We start from the raw sequence: 25,439 nt of genomic DNA, 5'->3' as shown, positions 1-25,439 counted from the left end.
ATTCATCCTCCTAATCAACACACACAAAGGCGCGAGTTCGATTCATCCTCCTAATCAACACACACAAAAGGCGCGAGGTCGATTCATCCTCCTCATCAACGCGCGCGCGCGCACGCACGCACGCACACACACGGCGCGAAGTCGATTCATCCTCCTTATCAACACACACACACAAAAAGGCACGAGTTTGATTCATCCTCCTTATCAACACACACACAAAGGCACAAGGTCGATTCATCCTCCTCATCAACACACACAGAAAGGCGCGAGGTCGATTCATCCTCCGCATCAACATACACACACAAAGGCGCGAGGTCGATTCATCCTCCGCATCAACATACACACACAAAGGCGCGAGGTCGATTCATCCTCTGCATCAACATACACACAGACAGGCGCGAGGTCGATTCATCCTCTGCATCAACATACACACAGACAGGCGCGAGGTCGATTCATCCTCCTCATCAACACACACAAAGGCGCGAGCTCGATTCATCCTCCTCATCAACACACACAAAGGCGCAAGGTGGATTCACCCTCCTCATCAACACACACAAAGGCGCAAGGTGGATTCACCCTCCTCATCAACACACACAAAGGCGCGAGGTCGATTCATCCTCCTCATCAACACACACAAAGGCGCGAGGTCGATTCATCCTCCTCATCAACACACACAAAGGCGCGAGGTCGATTCATCCTCCTCATCAACGCACACACACACACACACACACACACACACACACACACAGACACACAGACACGAGCAAGGTAGACTCATCCTACGCATCAACACACACAGGCGCGAGGTCGATTCATCCTCCTAATCAACACACACAAAGGCGCGAGTTCGATTCCTCCTCCTAATCAACACACACAAAAGGCGCGAGGTCGATTCATCCTCCTCATCAACGCGCGCGCGCGCGCACGCACGCACGCACACACACACACGGCGCGAAGTCGATTCATCCTCCTTATCAACACACACACACAAAAAGGCGCGAGGTCGATTCATCCTCCTCATCAACACACACACACACAAAGGCACGAGTTTGATTCATCCTCCTTATCAACACACACACAAAGGCACAAGGTCGATTCATCCTCCTCATCAACACACACAGAAAGGCGCGAGGTCGATTCATCCTCCGCATCAACATACACACACAAAGGCGCGAGGTCGATTCATCCTCTGCATCAACATACACACAGACAGGCGCGAGGTCGATTCATCCTCTGCATCAACATACACACAGACAGGCGCGAGGTCGATTCATCCTCTGCATCAACATACACACAGACAGGCGCGAGGTCGATTCATCCTCTGCATCAACATACACACAGACAGGCGCGAGGTCGATTCATCCTCCTCATCAACACACACAAAGGCGCGAGGTCGATTCATCCTCCTCATCAACACACACAAAGGCGCGAGGTCGATTCATCCTCCTCATCAACGCACACACACACACACACACACACAGACACACAGACACGAGCAAGGTAGACTCATCCTACGCATCAACACACACAGGCGCGAGGTCGATTCATCCTCCTAATCAACACACACAAAGGCGCGAGTTCGATTCATCCTCCTAATCAACACACACAAAAGGCGCGAGGTCGATTCATCCTCCTCATCAACGCGCGCGCGCGCACGCACGCACGCACGCACACACACACACGGCGCGAAGTCGATTCATCCTCCTTATCAACACACACAAAAAGGCGCGAGGTCGATTCATCCTCCTCATCAACACACACACACACAAAGGCACGAGTTTGATTCATCCTCCTTATCAACACACACACAAAGGCACAAGGTCGATTCATCCTCCTAATCAACACACACACAAAGGCGTGAGGTCGATTCATCCTCCTCATCAACACACGCGCGCGCAAACACACACACACACACACGGCGCGAGGTCGATTCTTCCTCCTCATCAGCACACACACAAAAGCGCGAGGTCGATTCTTCCTCCTCATCAACACACAAAAGCGCGACGTCGATTCCCCCCCCCGCATCAACACACACAGGCGCGAGGTCGATTCATCCTCCGCATCTACACACACACAGGCGCAAGGTCGATTCATCCTTCGCGCGCGCGCGCGCGCACACACACACACACACACACACACACACACACACACACACACACACACACACACGTCGATTCATCCTCCTCATCAACGCACACACACAAAGGCGGGGGTCGATTCATCCTCCTCATTAACACACACACACACACACACACACACACACACACACACACACACACACATACACAAGCAAGGTAGACTCATCCTACGCATCAACACACACAGGCGCGAGGTCGATTCATCCTCCTAATCAACACACAAAGGCGCGAGGTCGATTCATCCTCCTCACCAACACACACACAAAGGCGCGAGGTCGATTCATCCTCCTCATCAACACACACACAAAGGCGCGAGGTCGATTCATCCTCCTCATCAACACACACACAAAGGCGCGAGGTCGATTCATCCTCCTCATCAACACACACACAAAGGCGCGAGGTCGATTCATGCTCCTCATCAACACACACACAAAGGCGCGAGGTCGATTCATCCTCCTCATCAACACGCGCGCACACACACACACACACACACACACACAAAAAGGCGCGAGGTCGATTCATCCTCCTCATCAACACACACACAAAAGGCACGAGTTTGATTCATCCTCCTTATCAACACACACACAAAGGCGCGACGTCGATTCATCCTCCTCATCAACACACACACAAAGGCGCAAGGTCGATTCATCCTCCTAATCAACACACACACAAAAGGCGCGAGGTCGATTCATCCTCCTCATCAACACACACACAAAGGCGCAAGGTCGATTCATCCTCCTAATCAACACACACACAAAAGGCGCGAGGTCGATTCATCCTCCTCATCAACACACACACAAAGGCGCGAGGTTGATTCATTCTCCTCATCAACACACACACACACACACACACACAAAAGGCGCGAGGTCGATTCAACCTCCGCATCAACACACACACACACAGGCGCAAGGTCGATTCACCCCCCACATCAACACACACACAGGCGCGAGATCGATTCATCCTCCTTATCAACACACACACAAAGGTGCGAGGTCGATTCATTCTCCTCATCAACAAACACAAAGGCGCGAGTTCGATTCATCCTCCTAATGAACACACAAACACAAAGGCGCGAGGTCGATTCATCCTCCTAATCAACGTACACACACACAAAGGCGCGAGGTCGATTCATCCTCCTCATCAGAACACACACAAAGGCGCGTGGTCGATTCATCCTCCGCATCAACACGCACACACACACACAAGCGCGATGTCGATTCATCCTCCGCTCCGCATCCAGACAGACACACACACACACAGGCGCGAGATCGATTCATCCTCCTTATCAACACACACACAAAGGTGCGAGGTCGATTCATTCTCCTCATCAACAAACACAAAGGCGCGAGTTCGATTCATCCTCCTAATGAACACACAAACACAAAGGCGCGAGGTCGATTCATCCTCCTAATCAACGTACACACACACAAAGGCGCGAGGTCGATTCATCCTCCTCATCAGAACACACACAAAGGCGCGTGGTCGATTCATCCTCCGCATCAACACGCACACACACACACAAGCGCGATGTCGATTCATCCTCCGCTCCGCATCCAGACAGACACACACACACACAGGCGCGAGGTCGATTCATCCTCCGCATCAACACACACACAGGCGCGAGGTCGAGTCATCCTCCGCATCAACACACACACAGGCGCGAGGTCGAGTCATCCTCCGCATCAACACACACACAGGCGCGAGGTCGAGTCATCCTCCGCATCAACACACACACAGGCGCGAGGTCGAGTCATCCTCCGCATCAACACACACACAGGCGCGAGGTCGAGTCATCCTCCGCATCAACACACACACAGGCGCGAGGTCGAGTCATCCTCCGCATCAACACACACACAGGCGCGAGGTCGAGTCATCCTCCGCATCAACACACACACAGGCGCGAGGTCGAGTCATCCTCCGCATCAACACACACACAGGCGCGAGGTCGAGTCATCCTCCGCATCAACACACACACAGGCGCGAGGTCGAGTCATCCTCCGCATCAACACACACACAGGCGCGAGGTCGAGTCATCCTCCGCATCAACACACACACAGGCGCGAGGTCGAGTCATCCTCCGCATCAACACACACACAGGCGCGAGGTCGAGTCATCCTCCGCATCAACACACACACAGGCGCGAGGTCGAATCATCCTCCGCATCAACACACACACAGGCGCGAGGTCGAGTCATCCTCCGCATCAACACACACACAGGCGCGAGGTCGAGTCATCCTCCGCATCAACACACACACAGGCGCGAGGTCGATTCATCCTCCGCATCAACACACACACAGGCGCGAGGTCGAGTCATCCTCCGCATCAACACACACACAGGCGCGAGGTCGAGTCATCCTCCGCATCAACACACACACAGGCGCGCGGTCGAGTCATCCTCCGCATCAACACACACACAGGCGCGAGGTCGATTCATCCTCCGCATCAACACACACACAGGCGCGAGGTCGAGTCATCCTCCGCATCAACACACACACAGGCGCGAGGTCGATTCATCCTCCGCATCAACACACACACAGGCGCGAGGTCGAGTCATCCTCCTCATCAACACACACACACAAAGGCGCGAGGTCGATTCATCCTCCTCATCAACACACACACACACACAAAGGCGCGAGGTCGATTCATCCTCCTCATCAACACACACACACAAAGGCGCGAGGTCGATTCATCCTCCTCATCAACACACACACACAAAGGCGCGAGGTCGATTCATCCTCCTCATCAACACACACACACACAAAGGCGCGAGGTCGATTCATCCTCCGCATCAACCTACACACACAAAGGCGCGAGGTCGATTCATCCTCCGCATCAACATACACACACAAAGGCGTGAGATCGATTCATCCTCCGCATCAACATACACACACAAAGGCGCGAGGTCGATTCATGCTCCGCATCAACATACACACACACACACAAAGGCGCGAGGTCGATTCATGCTCCGCATCAACATACAAACACAAAGGCGCGAGGTCGATTCATGCTCCGCATCAACATACACACAGACAGGCGCGAGGTCGATTCATCCTCTGCATCAACATACACACAGACAGGCGCGAGGTCGATTCATGCTCCGCATCAACATACAAACACAAAGGCGCGAGGTCGATTCATGCTCCGCATCAACATACACACAGACAGGCGCGAGGTCGATTCATCCTCCTCATCAACACACACAAACAGGCGCGAGGTCGATTCATCCTCCTCATCAACAAACACAAAGGCGCGAGTTCGATTCATCCTCCTAATGAACACACAAACACAAAGGCGCGAGGTCGATTCATCCTCCTAATCAACGTACACACACACAAAGGCGCGAGGTCGATTCATCCTCCTCATCAGAACACACACAAAGGCGCGTGGTCGATTCATCCTCCGCATCAACACGCACACACACACACACAAGCGCGATGTCGATTCATCCTCCGCTCCGCATCCAGACAGACACACACACACAGGCGCGAGGTCGATTCATCCTCCGCATCAACACACACACAGGCGCGAGGTCGAGTCATCCTCCGCATCAACACACACACAGGCGCGAGGTCGAGTCATCCTCCGCATCAACACACACACAGGCGCGAGGTCGATTCATCCTCCGCATCAACACACACACAGGCGCGAGGTCCAGTCATCCTCCGCATCAACACACACACAGGCGCGAGGTCGAGTCATCCTCCGCATCAACACACACACAGGCGCGAGGTCGAGTCATCCTCCGCATCAACACACACACAGGCGCGAGGTCGATTCATCCTCCGCATCAACACACACACAGGCGCGAGGTCGATTCATCCTCCGCATCAACACACACACAGGCGCGAGGTCGAGTCATCCTCCGCATCAACACACACACAGGCGCGAGGTCGATTCATCCTCCGCATCAACACACACACAGGCGCGAGGTCGAGTCATCCTCCGCATCAACACACACACAGGCGCGAGGTCGATTCATCCTCCGCATCAACACACACACAGGAGCGAGGTCGATTCATCCTCCGCATCAACACACACACAGGCGCGAGGTCGATTCATCCTCCTCATCAACACACACACACAAAGGCGCGAGGTCGATTCATCCTCCTCATCAACACACACACACACACAAAGGCGCGAGGTCGATTCATCCTCCTCATCAACACACACACACAAAGGCGCGAGGTCGATTCATCCTCCTCATCAACACACACACACAAAGGCGCGAGGTCGATTCATCCTCCTCATCAACACACACACACAAAGGCGCGAGGTCGATTCATCCTCCGCATCAACCTACACACACAAAGGCGCGAGGTCGATTCATCCTCCGCATCAACATACACACACAAAGGCGTGAGGTCGATTCATCCTCCGCATCAACATACACACACACAAAGGCGCGAGGTCGATTCATGCTCCGCATCAACATACACACACACAAAGGCGCGAGGTCGATTCATGCTCCGCATCAACATACACACACAAAGGCACGAGGTCGATTCATGTTCCGCATCAACATACACACAGACAGGCGCGAGGTCGATTCATCCTCTGCATCAACATACACACAGACAGGCGCGAGGTCGATTCATCCTCCTCATCAACACACACAAAGGCGCGAGGTCGATTCATCCTCCTCATCAACACACACAAAGGTGCGAGGTCGATTCATCCTCCTCATCAACACACACACAAAGGCGCAAGGTCGATTCATCCTCCTCATCAACACACACACAAAGGTGCGAGGTCGATTCATCCTCCTCATCAACACACACAAAGGTGCGAGGTCGATTCATCCTCCTCATCAACACACACACAAAGGCGCAAGGTCGATTCATCCTCCTCAACACACACACAAGGTCGATTTATTACACACATACACCAGGTCAATTTATCTTCCACATCCAGAGCGGGTCGAGTAATTCTCCGCATGTACACAGAGAGGCGCGAGGTCGATTCATCCTCCGCATCAACACACACACAGGCGCGAGGTCGATTCATCCTCCGCATCAACACACACACAGGCGCGAGGTCGATTCATCCTCCGCATCAACACACACACAGGCGCGAGGTCGATTCATCCTCCGCATCAACACACACAAAGGCGCGAGGTCGATTCATCCTCCTCATCAACACACACACACACAAAGGCGCGAGGTTGATTCATCCTCCTCATCAACACACACACACACAAAGGCGCGAGGTCGATTCATCCTCCTCATCAACACACACACACACAAAGGCGCGAGGTCGATTCATCCTCCGCATCAACACACACACAAAGGCGCGAGGTCGATTCATCCTCCGCATCAACACACACACAAAGGCGCGAGGTCGATTCATCCTCCGCATCAACACACACACACACAAAGGCGCGAGGTCGATTCATCCTCCGCATCAACACACACACAGGCGCGAGGTCGATTCATCCTCCGCATCAACACACACACAAAGGCGCGAGGTCGATTCATCCTCCTCATCAACACACACACAACGGCGCGAGGTCGATTCATCCTCCTCATCAACACACACACAAAGGCGCGAGGTCGATTCATCCTCCTCATCAACACACACACAAAGGCGCGAGGTCGATTCATCCTCCTCATCAACACACACACACACAAAGGCGCGAGGTCGATTCATCCTCCTCATCAACACACACAAAGGCGCGAGGTCAATTCATCCTCCTCATCAACACACACACACACACACACACACACAAAGGTCGCGAGGTCGATTCATCCTCCTCATCAACACACACACACAAAGGCGCGAAGTCGATTCATCCTCCTCATCAACACACACACACAAAGGCGCGTGGTCGATTCATCCTCCTCATCAACACACACACAAAGGCGCGAGGTCGATTCATCCTCCTCATCAACACACACACACACACAAAGGCGCAAGGTCGATTCATCCTCCTAATCAACACACACACACACACAAAGGCGCGAGGTCGATTCATCCTCCTCATCAACACACACAGAAAGGCGCGAGGTCGATTCATCCTCCGCATCAACATACACACACAAAGGCGCGAGGTCGATTCATCCTCTGCATCAACATACACACAGACAGGCGCGAGGTCGATTCATCCTCTGCATCAACATACACACAGACAGGCGCGAGGTCGATTCATCCTCTGCATCAACATACACACAGACAGGCGCGAGGTCGATTCATCCTCTGCATCAACATACACACAGACAGGCGCGAGGTCGATTCATCCTCCTCATCAACACACACAAAGGCGCGAGGTCGATTCATCCTCCTCATCAACACACACAAAGGCGCAAGGTGGATTCACCCTCCTCATCAACACACACAAAGGCGCAAGGTGGATTCACCCTCCTCATCAACACACACAAAGGCGCGAGGTCGATTCATCCTCCTCATCAACACACACAAAGGCGCGAGGTCGATTCATCCTCCTCATCAACACACACAAAGGCGCGAGGTCGATTCATCCTCCTCATCAACGCACACACACACACACACACACACACACACACACACACAGACACACAGACACGAGCAAGGTAGACTCATCCTACGCATCAACACACACAGGCGCGAGGTCGATTCATCCTCCTAATCAACACACACAAAGGCGCGAGTTCGATTCATCCTCCTAATCAACACACACAAAAGGCGCGAGGTCGATTCATCCTCCTCATCAACGCGCGCGCGCGCACGCACGCACGCACACACACGGCGCGAAGTCGATTCATCCTCCTTATCAACACACACACACAAAAAGGCACGAGTTTGATTCATCCTCCTTATCAACACACACACAAGGGCACAAGGTCGATTCATCCTCCTCATCAACACACACAGAAAGGCGCGAGGTCGATTCATCCTCCGCATCAACATACACACACAAAGGCGCGAGGTCGATTCATCCTCCGCATCAACATACACACACAAAGGCGCGAGGTCGATTCATCCTCTGCATCAACATACACACAGACAGGCGCGAGGTCGATTCATCCTCTGCATCAACATACACACAGACAGGCGCGAGGTCGATTCATCCTCCTCATCAACACACACAAAGGCGCGAGGTCGATTCATCCTCCTCATCAACACACACAAAGGCGCAAGGTGGATTCACCCTCCTCATCAACACACACAAAGGCGCAAGGTGGATTCACCCTCCTCATCAACACACACAAAGGCGCGAGGTCGATTCATCCTCCTCATCAACACACACAAAGGCGCGAGGTCGATTCATCCTCCTCATCAACACACACAAAGGCGCGAGGTCGATTCATCCTCCTCATCAACGCACACACACACACACACACACACACACACAGACACACAGACACGAGCAAGGTAGACTCATCCTACGCATCAACACACACAGGCGCGAGGTCGATTCATCCTCCTAATCAACACACACAAAAGGCGCGAGGTCGATTCATCCTCCTCATCAACGCGCGCGCGCACGCACGCGCGCACACACACACACGGCGCGAAGTCGATTCATCCTCCTTATCAACACACACACACAAAAAGGCGCGAGGTCGATTCATCCTCCTCATCAACACACACACACACAAAGGCACGAGTTTGATTCATCCTCCTTATCAACACACACACAAAGGCACAAGGTCGATTCATCCTCCTCATCAACACACACAGAAAGGCGCGAGGTCGATTCATCCTCCGCATCAACATACACACACAAAGGCGCGAGGTCGATTCATCCTCCGCATCAACATACACACACAAAGGCGCGAGGTCGATTCATCCTCTGCATCAACATACACACAGACAGGCGCGAGGTCGATTCATCCTCTGCATCAACATACACACAGACAGGCGCGAGGTCGATTCATCCTCTGCATCAACATACACACAGACAGGCGCGAGGTCGATTCATCCTCTGCATCAACATACACACAGACAGGCGCGAGGTCGATTCATCCTCCTCATCAACACACACAAAGGCGCGAGGTCGATTCATCCTCCTCATCAACACACACAAAGGCGCGAGGTCGATTCATCCTCCTCATCAACGCACACACACACACACACACACACACAGACACACAGACACGAGCAAGGTAGACTCATCCTACGCATCAACACACACAGGCGCGAGTTCGATTCATCCTCCTAATCAACACACACAAAAGGCGCGAGGTCGATTCATCCTCCTCATCAACGCGCGCGCGCGCACGCACGCACGCACGCACGCACACACACACACGGCGCAAAGTCGATTCATCCTCCTTATCAACACACACAAAAAGGCGCGAGGTCGATTCATCCTCCTCATCAACACACACACACACAAAGGCACGAGTTTGATTCATCCTCCTTATCAACACACACACAAAGGCACAAGGTCGATTCATCCTCCTAATCAACACACACACAAAGGCGTGAGGTCGATTCATCCTCCTCATCAACACACGCGCGCGCAAACACACACACACACACACGGCGCGAGGTCGATTCTTCCTCCTCATCAGCACACACACAAAAGCGCGAGGTCGATTCTTCCTCCTCATCAACACACAAAAGCGCGACGTCGATTCCCCCCCCCGCATCAACACACACAGGCGCGAGGTCGATTCATCCTCCGCATCTACACACACACAGGCGCAAGGTCGATTCATCCTTCGCGCGCGCACACGCGCGCACACACACACACACACACACACACACACACACACACACACAAGGTCGATTCATCCTCCTCATCAACGCACACACACAAAGGCGGGGGTCGATTCATCCTCCTCATTAACACACACACACACACACACACACACACACACACACACATACATACACAAGCAAGGTAGACTCATCCTACGCATCAACACACACAGGCGCGAGGTCGATTCATCCTCCTAATCAACACACAAAGGCGCGAGGTCGATTCATCCTCCTCACCAACACACACACAAAGGCGCGAGGTCGATTCATCCTCCTCATCAACACACACACAAAGGCGCGAGGTCGATTCATCCTCCTCATCAACACACACACAAAGGCGCGAGGTCGATTCATCCTCCTCATCAACACACACACAAAGGCGCAAGGTCGATTCATGCTCCTCATCAACACACACACAAAGGCGCGAGGTCGATTCATCCTCCTCATCAACACGCGCGCACACACACACACACACACACACACACACACACAAAAAGGCGCAAGGTCGATTCATCCTCCTCATCAACACACACACAAAAGGCACGAGTTTGATTCATCCTCCTTATCAACACACACACAAAGGCGCGACGTCGATTCATCCTCCTCATCAACACACACACAAAGGCGCAAGGTCGATTCATCCTCCTAATCAACACACACACAAAAGGCGCGAGGTCGATTCATCCTCCTCATCAACACACACACAAAGGCGCAAGGTCGATTCATCCTCCTAATCAACACACACACAAAAGGCGCGAGGTCGATTCATCCTCCTCATCAACACACACACAAAGGCGCGAGGTTGATTCATTCTCCTCATCAACACACACACACACACACACACACACAAAAGGCGCGAGGTCGATTCAACCTCCGCATCAACACACACACACACAGGCGCAAGGTCGATTCACCCCCCGCATCAACACACACACAGGCGCGAGATCGATTCATCCTCCTTATCAACACACACACAAAGGTGCGAGGTCGATTCATTCTCCTCATCAACAAACACAAAGGCGCGAGTTCGATTCATCCTCCTAATGAACACACAAACACAAAGGCGCGAGGTCGATTCATCCTCCTAATCAACGTACACACACACAAAGGCGCGAGGTCGATTCATCCTCCTCATCAGAACACACACAAAGGCGCGTGGTCGATTCATCCTCCGCATCAACACGCACACACACACACAAGCGCGATGTCGATTCATCCTCCGCTCCGCATCCAGACAGACACACACACACACAGGCGCGAGATCGATTCATCCTCCTTATCAACACACACACAAAGGTGCGAGGTCGATTCATTCTCCTCATCAACAAACACAAAGGCGCGAGTTCGATTCATCCTCCTAATGAACACACAAACACAAAGGCGCGAGGTCGATTCATCCTCCTAATCAACGTACACACACACAAAGGCGCGAGGTCGATTCATCCTCCTCATCAGAACACACACAAAGGCGCGTGGTCGATTCATCCTCCGCATCAACACGCACACACACACACAAGCGCGATGTCGATTCATCCTCCGCTCCGCATCCAGACAGACACACACACACACAGGCGCGAGGTCGATTCATCCTCCGCATCAACACACACACAGGCGCGAGGTCGAGTCATCCTCCGCATCAACACACACACAGGCGCGAGGTCGAGTCATCCTCCGCATCAACACACACACAGGCGCGAGGTCGAGTCATCCTCCGCATCAACACACACACAGGCGCGAGGTCGAGTCATCCTCCGCATCAACACACACACAGGCGCGAGGTCGAGTCATCCTCCGCATCAACACACACACAGGCGCGAGGTCGAGTCATCCTCCGCATCAACACACACACAGGCGCGAGGTCGAGTCATCCTCCGCATCAACACACACACAGGCGCGAGGTCGAGTCATCCTCCGCATCAACACACACACAGGCGCGAGGTCGAGTCATCCTCCGCATCAACACACACACAGGCGCGAGGTCGAGTCATCCTCCGCATCAACACACACACAGGCGCGAGGTCGAGTCATCCTCCGCATCAACACACACACAGGCGCGAGGTCGAATCATCCTCCGCATCAACACACACACAGGCGCGAGGTCGAGTCATCCTCCGCATCAACACACACACAGGCGCGAGGTCGAGTCATCCTCCGCATCAACACACACACAGGCGCGAGGTCGATTCATCCTCCGCATCAACACACACACAGGCGCGAGGTCGAGTCATCCTCCGCATCAACACACACACAGGCGCGAGGTCGAGTCATCCTCCGCATCAACACACACACAGGCGCGAGGTCGAGTCATCCTCCGCATCAACACACACACAGGCGCGAGGTCGATTCATCCTCCGCATCAACACACACACAGGCGCGAGGTCGAGTCATCCTCCGCATCAACACACACACAGGCGCGAGGTCGATTCATCCTCCGCATCAACACACACACAGGCGCGAGGTCGAGTCATCCTCCTCATCAACACACACACACAAAGGCGCGAGGTCGATTCATCCTCCTCATCAACACACACACACAAAGGCGCGAGGTCGATTCATCCTCCTCATCAACACACACACACAAAGGCGCGAGGTCGATTCATCCTCCTCATCAACACACACACACAAAGGCGCGAGGTCGATTCATCCTCCTCATCAACACACACACACAAAGGCGCGAGGTCGATTCATCCTCCTCATCAACACACACACACACAAAGGCGCGAGGTCGATTCATCCTCCTCATCAACACACACACACACAAAGGCGCGAGGTCGATTCATCCTCCGCATCAACCTACACACACAAAGGCGCGAGGTCGATTCATCCTCCGCATCAACATACACACACAAAGGCGTGAGATCGATTCATCCTCCGCATCAACATACACACACAAAGGCGCGAGGTCGATTCATGCTCCGCATCAACATACACACACACACAAAGGCGCGAGGTCGATTCATGCTCCGCATCAACATACAAACACAAAGGCGCGAGGTCGATTCATGCTCCGCATCAACATACACACAGACAGGCGCGAGGTCGATTCATCCTCTGCATCAACATACACACAGACAGGCGCGAGGTCGATTCATGCTCCGCATCAACATACAAACACAAAGGCGCGAGGTCGATTCATGCTCCGCATCAACATACACACAGACAGGCGCGAGGTCGATTCATCCTCCTCATCAACACACACAAACAGGCGCGAGGTCGATTCATCCTCCTCATCAACACACACAAAGGCGCGAGGTCGATTCATCCTCCTCATCAACACACACAAAGGCGCGAGGTCGATTCATCCTCCTCATCAACACACACAAAGGCGCGAGGTCGATTCATCCTCCTCATCAACACACACAAAGGCGCGAGGTCGATTCATCCTCCTCATCAACACACACACAAAGGCGCAAGGTCGATTCATCCTCCTCAACACACACACAAGGTCGATTTATCACACACATACACCAGGTCAATTTATCTTCCACATCCAGAGCGGGTCGAGTAATTCTCCGCATGTACACAGAGAGGCGCGAGGTCGATTTATCCTCCGCATACATACATACACACACGAGGTCGAATCTTCTCAGCATACAAATCATTTCCCTAGGCTTTATGCTTTCTGAGGGAAAAAAAAACCTCATGTATCGCAGATTTTCACACAGTTTTTCAGGTACAGAGCTGAATATTGACGTTGTGAGCCCTTCACTTTTTCTACGGTATTTAGTACCGAATGGCTGTGCCAAATTTCAACTTTGTACGACGTCGAGTAATAAATATAACTCCTTGGAATACACTGTATATGGGTCGGTCTCGGTCTCTCTCATATATATATATATATATATATATATATATATATATATATATATATGGCACTCCCTGGAGTACATTGTATAGGAATGGGGGGGGGGGGGGGTCTCCCTCTTTATATATATGGGGCACTCCCTGGAGTACATTGTATAGGAATGGGGGGGGGGTCTCCCTCTTTATATATATGGGGCACTCCCTGGAATGACTGTATATAGGAGCACGCTCTTTCTCTCTATATATCTATCCGGCACTCCCTAGAGCACACTGTATATAGGGGGAACTATATATGTCACTCCCTGGAGCACACTGTACATGGGGGGGGCACGCTAGCTGTTATGGGCGTGGTAAGTATTTGTGGGCGGGGTTTCTCCGGTCTCCCTCCCTGGGTTTGCTGGGACTTGTGGTTGCCCGGCAGGTAGAGGCCTGGCCAGCACTGGTCCCAGTAGTGCCGCCCGCCGGCGCCCGCTCACTCTCCACCAGGCACATGACGTGCAGAATACACCTACCCGCACCCTCTTCTTCTTAGGCCATGCCGGGTCAGACCGGCAGCGTCGACGTCACGGAGGTGGCAATAGACCGGCAGCGTCGACGTCACGGAGGTGGCAATGACGTCACAAAGCACCCAGCGCTGCCTTGTTGTGCTTATTAGTCCCGTTGCCTGGGATCTGGGCGGTGCCCAGTACCCCGGAACCGGAAGTGGAAGCCGGGGTCGTTCCGTACGCCAATATGGCAGCTCGGGTGTGTGTAATGCCGTACAGTACAGGCTACTCTTATAGCGGTGTCAGGCGTGAAGCCCTGACTACAGCGGCGGTGAGACCTGCTGCCATGGCAACACCGTCCTAACACATGGGCTCTTGTTACCATGGGAACCGCCGCCATGTTTTCTCTATGGTTTAGAACGGCTGTTACCTCACAGTGAGGGGCGGCCGCCTGCAAGGGACCTCAAGTCGCAGCATAGCTCTAAAAATGTATTGTAGCTGATCCAAATCATGTGAGGTGTCGGCTATCTAATCCTGCAGGTTGTGCTACTGACCGCTGCGTATCTAATCCCGCAGGGTGTGATACCGACTGCTGCGTATCTAATCCCGTAGGGTGTGATACTGACTGCTGTATCTAAGCATGGGGGGATTTACCTACATCCGCAGCAGCCACTGATGTAAGGCGCCTCCTGCCTGCCTGCTTAATGTACCAGATGGATAACGGCGTGGATTATGCGCCACAACCGGACGCACGTCTGTATGGTGTGATGTAAGGCATCAGGCTAGTAGTAGTACAGCTGTGAGCCATCTGACAGTCCAAGGCACTACTGTATCTAAGCAATGTATTACTGCCTGCTGGCTCCTTCACTGCCACAGCATGCAGCTCCAAGCGGCGCTGCGCACACATGCATGTAGAGGCCTGCACCAGGCTGCGCACACGCGTGTCCGTGATCCCAGGCGGACAGTACTGTACAGCAGGCGCCTTGGTTATCTGTGTTGACTTCAGGCCGTGGCGGTCGCGCTCCGCCTGAACGTGTCACAGCTCTCCAAGATCGCGCCAATTAATGCTTTAACCAAAAACTAAAATGGCTGCAGGAAACAAACGGGAGGCACAAGTTTAGCAAATCCCAGCTGAGGGGGAGCATCATCGAAGGACATCCTGTGTGGTCTTGGCTGGGGTCATAGGGTCAGTGCAGTGTTGGAAGGTGACCCTTTTGCCCGGTCTGAGGTCCCTGGCGCTCTGGATCAGGTTTTCATTATTTCTGTACTTTGCTCTATTCAGCTTTCCATCCACCCTGACTGGTCTCCCCTCCCCCAGCATGATACTCCAAAGGCTACCCGAGCAATCCAGGAGTCGCAGAACTTCAGGCGTGCTCTAAAAACACACCTCTTCAGGGAGGCATACCGCATTCCCTAAACAAACCCCTCTGTATGCTGCCTGATAACATGCTCCCTGACCTACTGACTGCAATCCCTGGCAGCCATCATAAACCGCTCCTGCAGTCATACCGATTCTGCCGTCACATGGCTAAATGTCTGACCATTGTCTATGTGTATAGAATCCCTCACTCTCCACCTCGCCATACCGTGCACATCTCCGCCATACCGTGCACATCTCCAGCGCCTTTACCTTCTGTATCACCCCATTACTTGTAGTATGTAAGCTCGTTGGAGCAGGACCCGCACTCCTATTGTTTCCATCAACTGATTACTATGTAACCGTGGTTCTGAAATTTTTGTATTTTTTGTCTGTATTCCCCCTGTCTATGTAAGCGCTGTGGAATATGTTGGCGCCATACAAATAAAGTTTATTATTATTATTAATTATACTCCACCACCAGGCTTCACTATAGGGATGGTATTGGGCTGGTGGTGAGCAGCGCCTGGTTTCCATCCACCCTGACCGGTCACCCTGTGTGCGGCTTAAAAACATTTATCTGAATGTTTTATAGAAAACTATTGGTTCTAGTAGTCACAATTTTTTAGCGAGTGTAACTGCGCAAAATTATCTATGTGAATGAGGTCTTACTGAAGGGGCTTCTTTCTGGCCACTCCGCCATAAAGCACAGATTGGTGGAGGCTGTAGGGATGGTCGACCTTCTGAAAGTTTTTCCCATCTCCACACAGGATCTCTGGAGCTAGAATGATGGCTGGGTTTTTGGTCTCCTCTCTTACAAGACCCTTCTCCCCCTTAGTTTGGTGGGTCGGTGGTTTTAAGAGGAGTCCTGGTTGTTCTTCCATTTAACCCCTTGAGTGGCACGCCCGGAAAATTTCCGGGGACGAGCTCCACTGCCCATAGTGATATACCCCGGAAGATTTCCGGGCTATGTATCACTATGGGAGCTGCAGAGCACAATGCCACAAGCTGTGACAGTGTGCTCTGCCTGCACAGACCCACAGAGAACAAAGCAAGGGCTTTGAAAAACCAGCAGAAGATATTGCCGACATGTCGGCAATGTCCTGCTTTGTTTACAGGTTGCCATAGAGACCATCGGCTTGTCAGAAGCAAGCCGATGGTCTCTGTGGCAGGGAGAGCTGGTTGTTAGCTGTCAGAGGACAGCTAGGTACTAGCTCTTACAGCAGAGATCAGAGAAAACCTCCGATCTCTGCTGTGTTAACCCTTTACATGCTGCAGTCTATGTGACTGCAGCATGCAAAGGGCTGTCACTGCAGCATGTAAAGGGCTGTCACCATCGGATCCCCGGAATGTGATCAGGGGTCCTGATGGGTCCCTGTGGAAGTCCCCTAAAGGGACAAAAAAAAAAAATTAAAAAAAAAAAAAAAAAAAAAAAAAGTAAAAAAATTATTAAAAAAATAAAAAAAACACTTGTCTCCCTTTACTTTGTAAAAAATCAAAAATACAATCACACATGTGGTATCCGTGTGCGTCGTAATGACCCAGAGAAGGAAGTTAATACATTATATAACCCCTTAAAGACATGGCCCCTTTTTTTCTTTTTTCCCCATTTCTTTTTTTCCTCCCCCCCTTTTATAAAATCACAACTTGTCCCACAAAAAACAAGCCCTTATATGGCCATGTCAATGGAAAAATGAAAAAGTTATGGCTCTTGAGACGCAACTGCAAAACTAGTTGAAATTCAATGATTAGACCATTTTAAAAAACCTGCCCTGGTGGGCACGACAGGGTGGTAGGAAACCTGCCACTCAAGGGGTTAAGTATTATTGGGGTTGCTGGGCTCTTGGTTCCCTCTCTTACCAAGGTCCCTCTCTCCCTTATTTTGGGGGTCGGCAGCTCTAGGAAGAGTTCTGGTTGTTCTTCTATGTAAGTATTATGAGGCTGTTGGGTTCTGGGTCATCTCTCTTACATGACCCTTCTTCCCCTTACTTTGGTGGGTCGGCAGCTCAAGGAAGAGTACTGGTTGTAAGTATTATGGAGGCCGCTGGGCTCTTGGTTACCTCTTTTACCAAGGTCCATCTCCCCCTTAGTTTGGTGGATTGGCGGCTCTAGGAAGAGTCCTGGTTGTTCTTCCATTTAAGTATTATGGGGGACGCTGGGCTCTTGGACATCTCTCTTACCGAGACCCTTCTGCCCCTTAGTTTGGGGGTTGGCAGCTCTAGGAAGAGTCCTGGTTGTTCTCTGATGTAAGTATTATGGTGGCCGCTGGGTTTTTGGTCGCCTCTCTTACAAGATCCTTCTCCCCCCTAATTTGGGGAGTCGGCGGCTTTAGGAAGAGTCCTGGTTGTTCTTCCTTGTAAGTATTATGGTGGCCGCTGGGTTTTTGGTCGCCTCTCTTACAAGATCCTTCTCCCCCCTAATTTGGGGAGTCGGCGGCTTTAGGAAGAGTCCTGGTTGTTCTTCCTTGTAAGTATTATGGGGGGCCGCTGGGTTCTTGGTCTCTTCTCTTATCGAGGTCCTTCTCCCCCTAAGGGCTCCTGCACACTGGTGATCGTGATATCACTGCGTTTTGTAACACACGTCAATGGGACTTTCTAATGTTAAAAACGCATTGCACAAAAATCGCAAGTTTGTGCTTTGCGATTTTTGTGCAATGCGTCTTAAACATTAGAAAGTCCTATTAACATCAGCATTAAAACGCAGCAATATCGCAATCAGCAGTGTGCAGGAACCCTCAGTTTGAGGGGTCGGAGGCTCTAGGAAATAGTTTTGCTCTTCCATGTAAGTATTATGGAGGCCGCTGGACTCTTGGTCCCCTCTCTTACCAAGACCCTTCTACCCTTATTTTGGGTGACTTTAGGAAGAGTTCTGGTTGTTCTTCCATGTAAGTATTATGGAGGCCGCTGGGCTCTTTGTCCCCTCTCTTACCAAGGTCCTTACCTCCCTTAGTTTAGTGGGTCGGCAGCTTTAAGAAGAGTCCTGCTTGTTCTTCCATGTAAGCATTATGGAGGCCGCTGGGCTCTTGGTCTCTCTTACCAAGACCCTTCACCCCCTTAAAGGGGTTCTGACATAAAAAAAAAAAAAATTGTACTCACCTTGCCTGGCTAGGACCAATCACCAGGCATGTCCCCTCCAGCCAGCATCTTCTTCTGTGCCTTTAAAGCAGAGCAGGAGCGGTCAAAAAGACTGCTTCTTGCTCTGGTCCGTCCGTCCGTCAGGCACTTCCGAGGTGAACGGACGGACTGCCCACAGCAGGCACGTCACAAGCAGTGCTTGCTGTGGGCGGCCCGTCCGTCCTGCTGAACTCCGGAGTGCTGCGCATGCGCAGTGGAGACGCAGCCCGTCCTGACTCCTGTCAGAGGGCACCTCTCCACTGCGCATGCGCGCGATCCCGGAGCGGCGCGGCTCCTGCAGACAGAAGAGGAGGAACAGCGCCTGCTGGGAGATGACCCCCCCCCCCCCCCCGATGTCAACAACAACAGGAGACAAGGTAAGTATTATCTTTTTATGCTTTAGCAGCCATTAAACCATGGGTTCCCTGGGTCCATTAGGCACACCAGAGAACAATGGCTGCTAAAGCATAAAAAAATTATTTGTGTCAGAACCCCTTTAAGTTTGGGAGAAGGCGGCTCTAGGAACAGTCCTGGTTGTCCATAAATATTATGAGAGTTGCTGGGGTCTAGGTCATATAGCTTACCAAGATCCGTCTCCCCCTTAGTTTGGGAGTCGGCGGATCCATGAAGAGTTCAGGTTGTTCTGCCATGTAAGTATGAGGCCGATGGGCTATTTGGAACTTTCAGGGCAGCAGAGATATGTTTGTAGATTCTCTAGAGCTTTGCCGTCACACAATCCTGTAGTTTTTCCTACAGATGGCTTGGCTCCAACATGCATTGTGAGCGGTGAGATCTTTTATAACTAGGGGAAGGGGGCTCTTAAAACTATATCTAATCAACAGAATTTACCACAGGTGACTGCAATAACTGTGTAGCAGCATCTCAGATGATCGAGAAGTGGGAGGCCAACAGAGCTAAACTTTAAGGGTCATACCAGAGAGCGTGAATATTTATGTCAATGCAGAATATTAGCGCTTCATTTTTACAAAGATTTCTTTTGTTCTGTTGTCATTATGGGGTATTGATAGTAGTATGATTGTGGGGGGTGGTTGGAAAACGAACTTGACTTTAAAATTTGCACAAGGCCACCACAAAAAGTGAAGGGGTGTGAATCCAGACTCAGACACCAATTCCTGGGGTCATTCTTCTAAGATGGCAGTAGCAGTCCTTAGATAAGCTGATGCATGCAGAGCACTGGTCCAAGACACTACACACAAGGGGCCTGGGAAGAGGCAGATACGCAGCTTACCAGGAAAGGAGATGTGGCAGGTAGTAAACCTCTCTGCTTCAATGGAAACTGTCTCTGGGACCAGAGAGTCTGGATTTTAAAACCCACCTCTATCCTACACTAGAAAGCTCTGTTACTACTGTTTCCCCTCAGAAATAAGACAGTTCTATATTAATTTTTTGCCCCAAAACAGGTGGTAGGTCCTATTGGGGGGGGGGGGGGGGGTGTCTTATACTTACCTAGCAGGCTCCTGCTGCTCTCCGGAGCGCTGACCCGTTGCATTTATTGGACAATTCATAAGTTCCGCCTCTACAATGCAATGGCTGTCATTGGTTCTTCGACCGATGCTCAGCCAATCAATGCAGCGCTCCAACCAATCACAGCCATGGCATTGGTTCATCAAGCACTTGATTGATTCGTTCTCGAGCGCCGCTCAGCCAATCGGAGCCACCGCTTCCTGGAGGTGGGATTCATGAATGCCGTAACCAGGAAGCTATTTTCTGTGGGTGAACAAGGACTGCAGGACGTGTGCGCGTGTGTGGTTTGAAATATAAGCCCTGGCTGCATTACATATAGTAAAAAAAAGTGGATTATACCCACCTGATAATCAGGTTTCCAGTAGTCTCCACGACAGCACCAACTGAGATTGCCTCCTCCTGGTAGGACAGGAACATACTGAGAGGTTAAAAGCTCCCCCCCTTCCCCACTTTCCTCAGTGGATTCTAACGAATTGCCGGGGCAGGAGCTAAACTTAAAAAAAACCCGGTTAGGGGAAGAAATTTATTTTTAAATTTATTATTTTACTTTTATAGGGCGGGAAAGGTACGGGTGCTGTCGTGGAGACTACTGGAAACCTGATTATCAGGTGGGTATAATCCACTTTTTCCCCCAGTCGTCTCCACGACAGCACCAACTGAGACGTACCAACTAAAGTTTATTAGGGTGGGATCGCTGCCGAGAGGACTTTACGGCCGAAGGCCATGTCCTCGTCCTGCTGCACTTTTACCCTATAGTGTTTAGTGAACGTGTGGGGTTTTTTCCAGACTGCGGCCTTGCAAATTTGCTCGACCGAGGCTGAACTGTGTTCGGCCCATGAGGACGCTACTGCCCTTGTGGAATGGGCTTTAAGAGCTAACGGGATCTCCTTCCCGAGGGCCTTATAGGATTCTATGATGGCCAGACGGATCCACCTGGCTATGGACCTTTTTGCTGCTTTGTTACCCTTATTTGGGCCGCTGAACTGGACGAACAAGTTGTCGTCCCGCCTCCAGTGGCTCGTTGTATCTATGTAGGTTAGGACTGCTCTCCTAACGTCCAGGCAGCTTAGGGTTCTTTCCTCCTTGTTTTTTGGGTTACTGAAGAATGAGGGGATTATTATATCCTGGGACCTATGAAAATCTGACACTACTTTTGGCATAAAGGCCGGGTCTGTTTTAAATATTAGTTTGGTGTCTGCGATTTTCATGAACGGGTGGCGGATGGACAAGGCCTGTAGTTCGCTAACCCGTCTTGCGGAGGTGATGGCTACTAGGAAGATGGTCTTGATTGTAAGCATTCTTATAGGTAGCGCCTCGATCGGTTCGAATGGTACCGCTGTCATGGCCCCTAGAACCCAATTAAGGTTCCAGTCTGGGAACAGGTTTATGGGCCTAGGGCGTAGTCTAGCTGCTGCTGTTAGGAACCTGTGGACCCATTTGTCTGCGAATTTTGTGTCGCAGATGGCACTAAGGGCTGAAACTTGGACTTTTAGGGTGCTCGGGGAGAGGCCCATCTCTAAGCCCTCCTGCAGGAATTCTAAGATTAGCGGAGTGTCGGGGATAGAATCCCCGCGATCCCTTCCGTCTCCATGAGGAAAACCTTCTCCAGACCTTCTGGTAGATCAGGTGGGTCGTCTTTTTCCTACTGGACATTAGGGTTTCTACTACTTTCTCTGAGAATCCTTTCTTTCTTAGCGAGGATTCTTCAAGAGCCATGCCGTTAAATGGAGTTTGTCTAGGCCGGGGTGGTTCAGTGGCCCCTGCGATAGAAGATCTGTCCAGGTAGGGAAGGTGACTGGGTCCTGGACGCTCAGTGTTGTCAGAAGACCGAACCAGCTTCTTTTCGGCCAGAAGGGGGTCACCAGGATTAGCGTGCATCCCTGGGTTCTGAAGTGCTGTAAGACCCTGGGAATTAGTGGTATGGGAGGAAAGGCGTAAGCCAGTCCTTGTCCCCAGTCCTGGCCTAGGGCGTCTACCGCTATCGGGTGATCTCCTGGCCGGAGGGAGAAAAAGTTGTCTACTTTTGTGTTCTCCCTGGTTGCGAAGAGGTCCAACTGTGGGGTCCCCCACCGGTTGGTTAGGATTCTGAATGCCTCTGGGGAGAGGGACCACTCTCCTGGGTCTATTTGCTTCCTGCTGAGGAAGTCTGCTTTTTCGTTTAGTGTCCCCTTCAGGTGGGTTGCCGTGATCGAGAGGATCCGGCCCTCCGCCCAGTGAAAGATTTTCTGTGCGATGCTTTGCAGTGGGGGAGATCTTGTGCCCCCTTGGTGTCGTATGTGAGCGACCGCGGTGACATTGTCTGACAGTATTTTTATGTGTTGGTTCTGTAGCGAGTTGCCCAACTGCTGTAGAACCTGCCAAACTGCCTGTAGTTCTCTGAAATTTGAGGACTGTTCTTTTATCCTCTGAGGCCAGGGGCCCTGAAAGAATTGGTTCCCCACATGCGCTCCCCATCCACAAGCGCTTGCGTCTGTTGTGATGTGGATGGCTGGGTTTTGTAGCCAGTGAACCCCTCTCCGCAGGTTCTCTGGGGATGTCCACCAACACAGGGATGTTTTTGCCCTGTTTGGGATGTACATCCTTGCCCCTAACGAGGACTGCCTTTTGTCCCATGAGGATAGGACTACGGCCTGCAGGGCTCTGGTGTGGGCCTGGGCCCATGCTACTCCTGGGATGCATGATGTCAAGCTCCCTAGGAGAGACATTGCCTCCCGAATTGTGCAGAATCGTCTTCGTAGGAAAGTTTTGACTATTCTGCGGATTTTTTGTATTCTCTCCTCGGGTAGGTAGGAGCATTGCGATTCTGAGTCGAGAGTTATTCCCAGAAACGTCTTCTGCTTGTCGGGATCTAGGCTGGATTTTTCCCAGTTTATAATCCATCCCAACGATTGGAGAAGTTCTAGTACTGTCTCCAGGTGTTTTGTTAGGAGTTTTTTGGACTCTGCTATTAATAGAACATCGTCCAGGTAGGGTACTACTAGGATCGATTTTTCTCTCAAGTGGGCGGCTACCTCCGCCATAATCTTGGTAAAGATTCTGGGGGCTGAGGATATCCCGAAGGGCAAGCATCTGAATTGGTGGTGCTGTATTCTTCTGCCCATGTCCACTGCGAACTGCAGGTATTTCTGAGAATCTTTGTGGATCGGGATGTGAAAATAAGCGTCCTTTAGGTCGATGGACGCCATGTAGGCTCCTCTGGGGATCAACTTTATTGTCGAGGAGATGGTTTCCATTTTGAATCTCCTGTATCGGACGCAGGTGTTCAGGTCTTTCAGATTTATTATCGTCCGGTGTTTCCCTCCGGGTTTTTTTTACTAGAAAGAGCCTGGAATAGCAGCCCTGGGTTTCCTCGTTTCGCGGTACGGGAGATATTGCGTTTAACCGTTGCAAGTCGCGCACGCTTTGCCTTAGTAAATGTAGCTGTTTTTTTGGGGCTCGTGTGGTAATAAATTTCCTTCTGGGGATGGACACTAGCTCTATCCGGTATCCGTACTGTAGGATTTTTGGGATCCATGGGCCCCCGCAGATTGCGGCCCATTGATCCGCAAAGCTCCCCAGCCTTGCCCCTACGGGGATGGTGTCAGGGTCTCTGCTTCGGTTCCCCCTGGTGGGGGTTGAAGAGGATATTCCTTCCTCTGCCCCCCTTGGGGTAACTCCAGCGGCCTGTCTTGCCCTTGCCTCGGTAGGCCTCGGGCTGCTGCATTGGGGCCCGGGAAAAGGTCTTCGCTCTCTGTGGCTTTTCCTCAGGGAACCCTTTTTTCCTGTCGGCCGCCTTTTCTAGAATTTTGTCTAGGTCCGGTCCGAATAGAAATTGGCCGTAGAATGGGAGGGCACACAATTTGTTTTTCGAGGCCAGGTCGCCTGACCATGATCTCAGCCATAACACCCTTCTGGCTGAGTTAGAGCGGGCTGTGGCCTTTGCTGAGAGCTTGACGGTCTCGGCCGCGGCGTCCGCTAGGAAGTTAGTTGCCATGCGCAAGATGGGAAGGGAGTTAAGGATCTGATCTCTTGGTGTTTTGTTGGTCAGGTGTAGTTCCAACTGCTCTAACCATACCCCCAGGGTCCGCGCCACGCAAGTGGCTGCGATCCCTGGCCTAAGGATGCTTGCCGCTGCCTCCCATGATTTCTTTAGGAGTCCCTCTGCCTTGCGATCCATGGGGTCTTTTAGCTGTGCGGCATCCTCAAAGGGAAGAGTCGTCCTCTTGGCTACCTTGGCCACCGGGACGTCTACTTTAGGTATTTCGTCCCAGCTTGCGCAAGCTTCCTCTTCCAAGGGGTATCTCCTTTTTACGCCTCGAGCGGAGAAGGAACCTGCGTCTGGTTTACTCCACTCTCTCTGAATTATTTTAGAGATGTTTTTGTGGACCGGGAAGGT

The 25,439-nt window shown here is 51.8% G+C and overlaps 1 protein-coding gene across 1 annotated transcript in view; it reads right to left on the bottom strand.

Moving 5' to 3' along the window:
* Positions 1-15,201, bottom strand: part of SH3BP5L (SH3 binding domain protein 5 like) — a 52,483-nt gene extending 37,282 nt beyond the window's left edge. The window contains exon 1 of the mRNA XM_066581344.1: positions 15,137-15,201. The gene's annotated coding sequence lies outside the window, so the exon portion shown is untranslated. The remainder of the gene's footprint in view (positions 1-15,136) is intronic.
* Between the last annotated feature and the right edge of the window lie 10,238 nt (positions 15,202-25,439).

The sequence above is a fragment of the Eleutherodactylus coqui genome, chromosome 10 (genome assembly GCF_035609145.1).
Source record: "Eleutherodactylus coqui strain aEleCoq1 chromosome 10, aEleCoq1.hap1, whole genome shotgun sequence".
In the NCBI taxonomy this organism is placed as follows: Eukaryota; Metazoa; Chordata; class Amphibia; order Anura; family Eleutherodactylidae; genus Eleutherodactylus; species Eleutherodactylus coqui.
This window is presented reverse-complemented; position numbering and strand designations above follow the sequence as displayed.